Genomic DNA, 8,469 nt, shown 5'->3' on the forward strand with positions numbered 1-8,469 from the left:
GATGTTTATTGGATTTTAGGAGCTCAATGTGCAAAACTTGGCCAAATTGTGAGAAATCCTAGGTTGGCCAACCTGGCACTGATGCACAATCGTGCCAAACTTCACTTGCATGACCAAAAGCACAAGTCCAAGCAGTCCTGACCGGCACATCATGAAGCAAAACATCCTACGGTCGAAAGGCTTGGGTCATGGATTGACTGGCCCACTTGCAGCGTCTACCCTGGTGTTTAGGCTCAAAACCGCCCTCTGAAGAATGTGCACGCAGCGATCAAGATATCGGTGCATCGAAGGGCTGAGAAGAGCCAGGACAAGGCCGACCGGCCTCTCTTAGGCTGGCCAGCCCCTAATCACTTCACGTTAGACAAAAGCAATCATTACCGAGCCCTAGGAGTGATCTGGAGCATCTAGGAGAAAGGCGATGACAGGTGGCAGGCTTCCTAGGTTGGCCAGCCTAGCCTTGCAATGCCATGTGTCCATCACATACAAGCTATGTTAACCACCATACCTGCTTACAAGAAAAGCTAAGTAGCAAGCGCCAACCTTGAGAAGCTATAAATAGCTGCTCACACTACCATTCACAACACATCATCCTTGGAGAGAAGTTGAGTTCTTGGTTTTGTCACTCTACTCTAGTGTAGAATAGGGAGAGAGTGAGGTGAAAGCTTGGGTGAGAGCCAAGCTAGGAGAGGAGCCGGGTTCTCTCGGTCCTACTCCAACTCTATAGCCACCTCTAAGGAATAAAGCTTCTCCAAAGTAAGTTGCTCGTTAATCTTCAGTGTCTCGCTAGTTCTTCTTAATATCTTCAATAATTTGTTTATTTACTTTTGTTGATCTGCGGGATCCCTTGTCTGCGTGGGTAGCAAGTTCTATCCATTTGGGGTTTCTCTTAGCCATACGTGAGGTGGAAGTCAATGACTCGATAGTTTAGGCGTGGTGCTTAGGCTTGGTATGTTACCTCAGGTTGTGTTCCACCCCACAGAACAGTGTGGTAGTCAGCAGGTGGTGATAGCCCTATCCATCCCTCGTAGTCCACCACGTTCGGGTGTTTTCATAGCAGTAGTAGCATGTTGCCGTTAGACTCCCTTCTCACCCCATTCTGCAGTCCTTACTCTTCCAGCCGCCGAAGCGGATCAAGTTAGTGAGTAGCAAGTTATCTGGGTAACGAGTTGGTTAACTGAAGTTAAGCCCTCTACCCTCTTACCTCTTCCCCTTGGTGGGTCTGGTTGAATAGCTCTAGGTCTGGTCGAGCTTATCGTTCCTTGGATTCGATATCCTAGGTAAACTCCCTAGTGAAAGCTACATCGGTATCCGTGCTCTTGCGATTAGTTCGTATAGGCTAAGGAGTGCCAACAAGCTTTCTGACGCCATTGCCGGGGAACGGTAACCACACTAGTTTTAGAGCTTTTTCAACTGTACACTTCCCACAACCTTTCCACACACCACATGGAGTTTTCTCCTAGTTATCCGACAGTTCCATCTCGCGAGTATTTGGAACCGCCACCATCTTGCCACCCTATATTATTTGGTTGTTATGAGATCCGTCCTGGTCTCATAGCCATGGTTCGCGCATAGTCCATTTTTGGTAGAAAGGATGAATGTCCCTATGCTCACCTGTAGGAATTTGAGGAGAATTGCTCTCTTCTCACCATAGCCGGTATGAATCAAAACACCCTTCGGTGTAAGCTATTCCCGTTCTCTCTGGCGGATGAGGTGAAAGTTTGGTACAACTGGAAGGTAGGGAGAGTTGGAGGAGATTGGATCATACTGAAGGATGAGTTCTGCTTATTCTTCTTCCCTGTTACCAAAATGATGCCGCTTCACATTCAATTATTTACATTCAAGCAAGGCGAAGAGTCACTTGGAGTAGCGTGGGCAAGATTCATGCAGATGGCAACTTCTATACCACCTCACATGTGGCAGAACCACATGAATTATTCCGGTTCAAGTGCACAGACCATCACTATACAGACGATAGGATCTCAACGCACTTCTAACGGAACAACTCATTGATCTGTTGGGTCATCACCCGATTCAACCACGATTACACAGGATCGACGTAGGTTTACCTCGCACGAAGGCGAGTCCAGCATTACAACAGCTCATAACTTTTACACCGCAGGATAATTAAACATTATTACACAGAGGTTTTGTTTTACCGTACCTAATACAAAGTTATACAAGTATTTGTGACAGTTCATGTACTTGTAATGCTAGACATATATTTTGTTAGTGTGAAGTATGTGAATGTTAGTGTAAAGCTTGTGTATGTTTATGTGAAGTTTTTGAAAATTTAAAGTGCAAGTAAAAAGGGTATTTTTATGATTACAGAAAAACCTAGGGTTGTTTTTGCAAAATGTATTTGGATAAGGGTAATTTCAAAATAAGTGAAAGGTGATTTTATAAACATGTTTTTCTTATTTTATCCCTTCTGAAAAATATATATTTGTCCCAAAGTTTCATTTGAAATGTGTGTGTTGAATTGTGTAAAAGTTTGGGTAAAGTGGTGAAAATAAGGGTATTTATGTAATTTTATAAAAGTACAAGTCCTTTTATGCAAGTATTTGATTTACAAAAGTAAATTTCAAAGTTACTCAGGACTAAAGTGTAAAATGTGCAAGTCATTATGACATGTCTATCCAATCATAATGACGTGTCTATCCCGTCATCATGACGTGTCATAAATGCTTGCATTTAGGTCCTAAATGTTATAAAATTTCACTCTTTAGGACAAAAGTAATTCAAATCCAACTTTTGTTCAAAATTTAACTTGTAAAGATATAAGTTTTGAGTTTTTAAACTTGAACCCTAAAGCAATGTTGTAGAGTTTGAAAAACTCTCCAACTTTCGTTTTTGGCATTTCTTCATTAGGGTTTCAAATTAATGAGAAAATTATGCTTGACAGAAAGGCCCTTGCAGTTTTCTGAAATTGCGTATAAGCCCTTAGGGAATTCCACCTGTCCTTCTTCTCTGCTCTCCCTTATCCTGGCGCCCTTCCTTTTTCTTTTCACCCGGCCGCCCCTCTCTCTCTCTCCTGTAACAGGGGCTCTCTCTCCCTGCTTTTTCCCCTCTCTCTCTCCTCGGTGTGCGGGGCGTTGCTCCAGGCGGCGCGGCCCTAGGTGGCGCGGGTGCTAGGCGCTAGAGCAGGCGAGCAGCGGGTGCGGCTGCGGCTCGGCTCGGGCGCGCGAGCGGGACGCGCGGGCGGCGCCGGGCTCGGGCGAGCGGCCCCGAGCGGCTGGTGGCGGCGCGAGTGCAGGCGCCGGGCAAGCGCAGGAGCTGGACTGAGCGGCGCGGGCGGGCCAAGGAGCAGAGCGCCGGCGGCGGGCTGGAGCGCGCGAGCAAGTGCAGTGCACGGCGGCTCGGCCGGCGCAGGCACGCGAGGTGCGGGAGTGGGCGTGAAGGCTGGTGGCGCGCGTGCCCAGCGAGCTGGCGGCGTGCGGCAGCGCGGCGCAACACCGGAGGCAGTGTGCGGGCGCAAGCATAGGTGAGCGACGGCGGTGTGGCGGCACACGGCAGACACAAGAGCAGGAGTGGAGCCCAGGGCTAGGCAGCGCTGGAATGGGTGGCGCAGGCGCGCGTGCTGGCGTGGCAGGCGTGGAGCTGAGGCACGGCAAGGGCGAGGCGAGCACGGGTCCGGCAGCAGAGGAGGAGGAGTAGCGAGTAGTGGACGTGCGTGCGGCAGAAGCACGCGCAAAGGAGCAGAGGAGCAGCAGAGGCGGGTTTGGCAGCAGCTTGTCTGCAAACAGCATGGCGTCCAGGGCTTCCTTCCAGGGTTCGACCACGTCGAATGCTCGGCGTGAGGTGGCTAAGGCCACGGATAGTGATGCGGCCACGCTTATGGCGAGGCGAGCCGGAAGGAGAAGCTGCGAAACAAAGGCGGCGGTCGGGCGTGACGAGCTCGGAGGAGATGCGGTGCAGCACAAGGCGGTCGAGGTGGAAACAGCGCAGCGCGGGTTCAACGCGCAGCACAAGACCAGCGGCAATGGTAAGCCGGCCCTAATGGCATCACAACAGTTGGAGAGAACGGCGGAGTTACAGGACCCGGAGGTCCCAGCAGAATTGAACCAGCGCGTTCGCGAGTGCGAGCGGAAGTGTTTTGCTGGTGGCCGGCTCGGCTCGATTCCGCAGGCGTGTGCGCGTGTAGGGCAATAGACCACGCACGAGCAAGTTGAGGGCCAGTGGTGTGAGAGCAGAGCAGAAGCGGCGCACCGGAGATGCGACCAGGCACGGCGGTCCTGTAGGAAGCTACGCGGGTGTGCCGGCCGTGTTTGAGTGGCACACATGCATGAGTAGAGGAAGTTCAACCCGTGAGCAAGAGGGCCTTGAGGTTCACGGAGGAGTTCACATAGCGAACCAGTCCGGCTCTATCGTCTCGTCCCAGGGGTCCACAACATCCAGCAGTTCCTACCCCTCGTTGATCACCCAACCAACCACCGTCACCACAGGTTACCGTGAGGAATACCCTCCGGCCATCTTCCACCCACTGCAACCTTCCCGGCAAAACTTCTCCGCCACCCACGGAATCTCGTCACCGTCGAGTACTTCTCATCGCCAATCCTGTTCATCGCGGGAATTCACTTTCCGCCCATTCTCCTCCACAACCAAGGCTACCACAAGGTTTGCCTGATTCACTGAATCTTTCTAATGCCGGCGACCCCTTTGCCGGAACATCGTTGTCATCTTCCTGTCCTTTGTTTTCTTCGACCAGGGACTTAATTGCTTTGATTTAGAGAGTTCTAGGGTGTTCTCTGTAAATTTTCTAGAACCTTCTTTATTTCAAATCAGTGAACTTCTACCTTTCATTAATTTTCGTAAGAAGTTCATAAAAATACAAAATCAGTTTTTGTTTGAATCCTTAGGTCAAAATCTACAAGTTTATATTCTGATCTTGAGTTGAAATCTTTAATTTGTGGTCTCGGTTAAATGTTAGAGAATGAATGCTTTATTTGTACCTTGTGTTATATGCATGTGTTATAGCTGAAAAGTAAATCATAGGATGTATGTCTTAAGTAGAGATGTGTAATATCTAGTTAATCTTTTCACAGTAGTGCTCATATCCCTGCCATCAAGACATTGTCCTTATCTTGATTGCCATTTCCTTAAGGTCTTTTTCGTATAAAGATCCTTGTTAGTTCGTATGTATCTGCTGCTTAGCTTATACATCTCTGCAGCTATGCTTCAGTGTCGGCTATCAGCTCAGCCACTAAGCATCCGTTTCCTTTGAGTCTATGATGTTTCTGTGTAACAGCTATCAGCCAATGCATTTCTTTTGATATGCTTCTACCATCGGCTGGTTAGCTGATACGGTTGTTATCTTTCTCATGTCGGCTACTGCCAATACAATTCTTTTGTTCTGTCCTACATCGGCTGCACATAGTCGATGTATCGGAGATGCACACACGATCTTATAGTTCTTGCTATCGGCCGATCCAAGCCAATTCTAGTTGTTTTTCATATCGGTCAAATATGGCCGATCAATCCTTAGTTTTCCCATCCTTGTCCACACACTTCTATCAGCCAATTTATCGGCTGAGCCATCGGCTATCTACCTATCGGTCACATACCCACAACCACACTCCAATCAGTCGCACATCTATAGAACCTATCCTCATCGGCACAAATCCATCAGCCACATCCTTTTCAATCTAATTCCGCACTTATGGTCTCATCAGCCTAGTCTAATGTTAGTGTTCTGTTCCACCTAGTTCTTGTAACAGGTCTAACTTGGATAACCCCATCGACTGTACATCACTCAATTGTTGTGCTGACGTAATCAATCCGATACAACCACACCTAGTTACCTAGGATAACACTTAAGCACATCTCAATTAAGATATAACTGCATTAGTTGTCCCCCTAGAGCTCTGTCTAGGTTTAGATCAGATCTTTTTGATTATTATGTGAGTAGTATGTTGAATGAGTGTTGGATTGCAACCTTATCGTGAATTAAGATAGTTTCATATGCACACTTTAAATGTAATGTTGCATTGCATGTAGCTACAACTACTTCTGCAAACGGTACCTACGAGATCTCCCAAGAGTCTGTAGAGGATATTCCTGAAGACCAAACAAATATCACCAAAGGATTATCTGAAGCCCTAAACCAAAGTTCGGAAGATAACAATACTAACATCTTTGACTCCAGCCCCACCAATAAAGGCAAGCCCCGGTGCATATCCCAGTATTTCAATCTATTACATTTTCATTATTATATTATATATCTTGCATTACGTCTAGGAGTTGAAATAAACCCTAGTTGCATGAGATCTTAGGAATCCAATGTATTGTACCCGAGTCCTTATCGCTTAGATGCTCTGCTAAATAGGACCGGTAAAAGTCGGGTGATTTCCTGTCACTCGCGCGATATAGGAGTTGCTTGTTTACAATTCTGCAACCACTATAAGGATAATGGACAGGGTCATGTGCTATATCATGACCTGGAGATTTACCCTATCTGTTTTGTCAAAAGTGGTTAAGGTCGAAATATGTGGTAGTGGTGGCTATGGGTTTGAAAGTACTAGCCACATGCCGCGCAATATGGTAAGCGGTAAGCCTAGTACCCGAATGGCCCGGCAAATGGACTTGTCTCCACCACTCGACTTTTATTTTATGTTTACACGCACCGACGTGTGGGAGTACGTTCTGCATGGCAGACAGAAATACGGGTTTTGTAGTCGCGCTACAGACGTATGTCCTGCACAATTGGTGTGCGTACGGTCCTACAGTCGCTTGTGGTGGCCCTGATCCATAACTCGGAATATGAGGGAAATGGTTGCTTGGAATGATCTTTGGATGTTTCCAGGCGTGTGAGTTAGGTTTACCTTGCAAGGTTGAATTCAATTCAGGAATCGTCCGCTTCTCACGATGATTGAGACTGCTTATCCCTTCTGCCACATCGAGTAAAAAGTGTAATTATCGATGGAATGATTTTGATGGATGATAATCTCTATCTTGCTTGTTTAGTAAAGGTGCTTACCTAGAATGGCTAATCAAGCTAGAATCTGAAAGCTAAAACTTGAAAGTAGATTATACTCTTTGTTGCTTTTGGGCTGAAAATAAACCCAGAACCCTTGAAATGCCTTCATGAGTCTAGTTACGGGCTAAAGTATACCCAATCCCGGGTAAGCCTTGCTGAGTATTAATATACTCAGCCTTGCTAGTGTTATGTTTTCAGGTAAAGCCTTCGAAAACCCTACTCTTCCCCTGTTTTGGCCCTGTGCTCTTCCAGATAATTGGTCCATGGAATGGGATCTGTCCCCGGCCAACCCTGATGATACCGAGTGATGTCGTGCCCGGGCTTAGCATGACATCCGTCTTGACGACGTGTTGTAAATCATCGCGTATGTTTTTCCGCTGGCAAAAACCATAACTTTAACAGTTTATAATGTTTTCCCTAAACTTGGAACTATGTATTATTGTTGGAAACTCTTGTAATGTAATTCCCTGTTATGTAAAATATGATGGTGGCTGTATCTCTGGACTCACCTTCGTGTGAGGTAACCTTATTTGATCCTGTGTATCGGTGGTTTATCGGGACGTTACCCGACAGGCCAAGGGATTATACCGTTTGAAGCACGTTGGAGCCCTCGGGAGTGGACTCGCGTACTTGAGCCGGTATAATTCAGGTTGGTTCTGCCACAGCTAGTATCAGAGCTATAAGGTTACTTTGGAGATACATTTTACCTTAAAAATGTTTTCAGTATAAAAGTTTGACCAACAAAATGTTTGGCAAAGCCGCGTTGGATTCGTTAAGGATTGTGTTTAGTACGTAAAGCCCTAGGGTGATATCTAAGGGAATTAGAGGTGGCTATAGTATATATATATAACCCTAACTACCAGCATTACTTTTCTGTCAAAACTTAAATTCATGCACAACCCAACCTTATATTCTGTAACGTCACCTTCGACGATGAGGTAAGAAGGTAAGGATCCTCAGCTAACTGGGGAGTTACCCTTCCCGTCGGTGATGCGAACCGAACGCTATTTCTCAAGCAGTGGCCTACTTGAGATGCTGCCAATGTACCAACTTCGGTTGACTACATTGGGAGTATATAGTTAGGTACAGGGTATGAACAGCAATACCCCCGCATTTTGCGGTACCCCCGTGAATACGTTGTTTTGATAACGTATGTTAACGTCGTCTGTACGGCGGTAATTGTACAGATGCTGTTTCTATAGTGAACAGTAATGATTGGGAACGTTTTCATGACATGCTGGCATGAAAGGTTCGGTATATATATATCTTGTGATTTTCTGCAGGTATGCTAACCACGATTCGATAGGTTCTGAACGGTTAGGATCTATCGGAGATGCACACACGATCTTATAGTTCTTGCTATCGGCCGATCCAAGCCAATTCTAGTTGTTTTTCATATCGGTCAAATATGGCCGATGAATCCTTAGTTTTCCCATCCTTGTCCACACACTTCTATCAGCCGATTTATCGGCTGAGCCATCGGCTATCTACCTATC

This window comes from Panicum hallii, chromosome 6, assembly GCF_002211085.1.
Source record: "Panicum hallii strain FIL2 chromosome 6, PHallii_v3.1, whole genome shotgun sequence".
Taxonomy (NCBI): domain Eukaryota; kingdom Viridiplantae; phylum Streptophyta; class Magnoliopsida; order Poales; family Poaceae; genus Panicum; species Panicum hallii.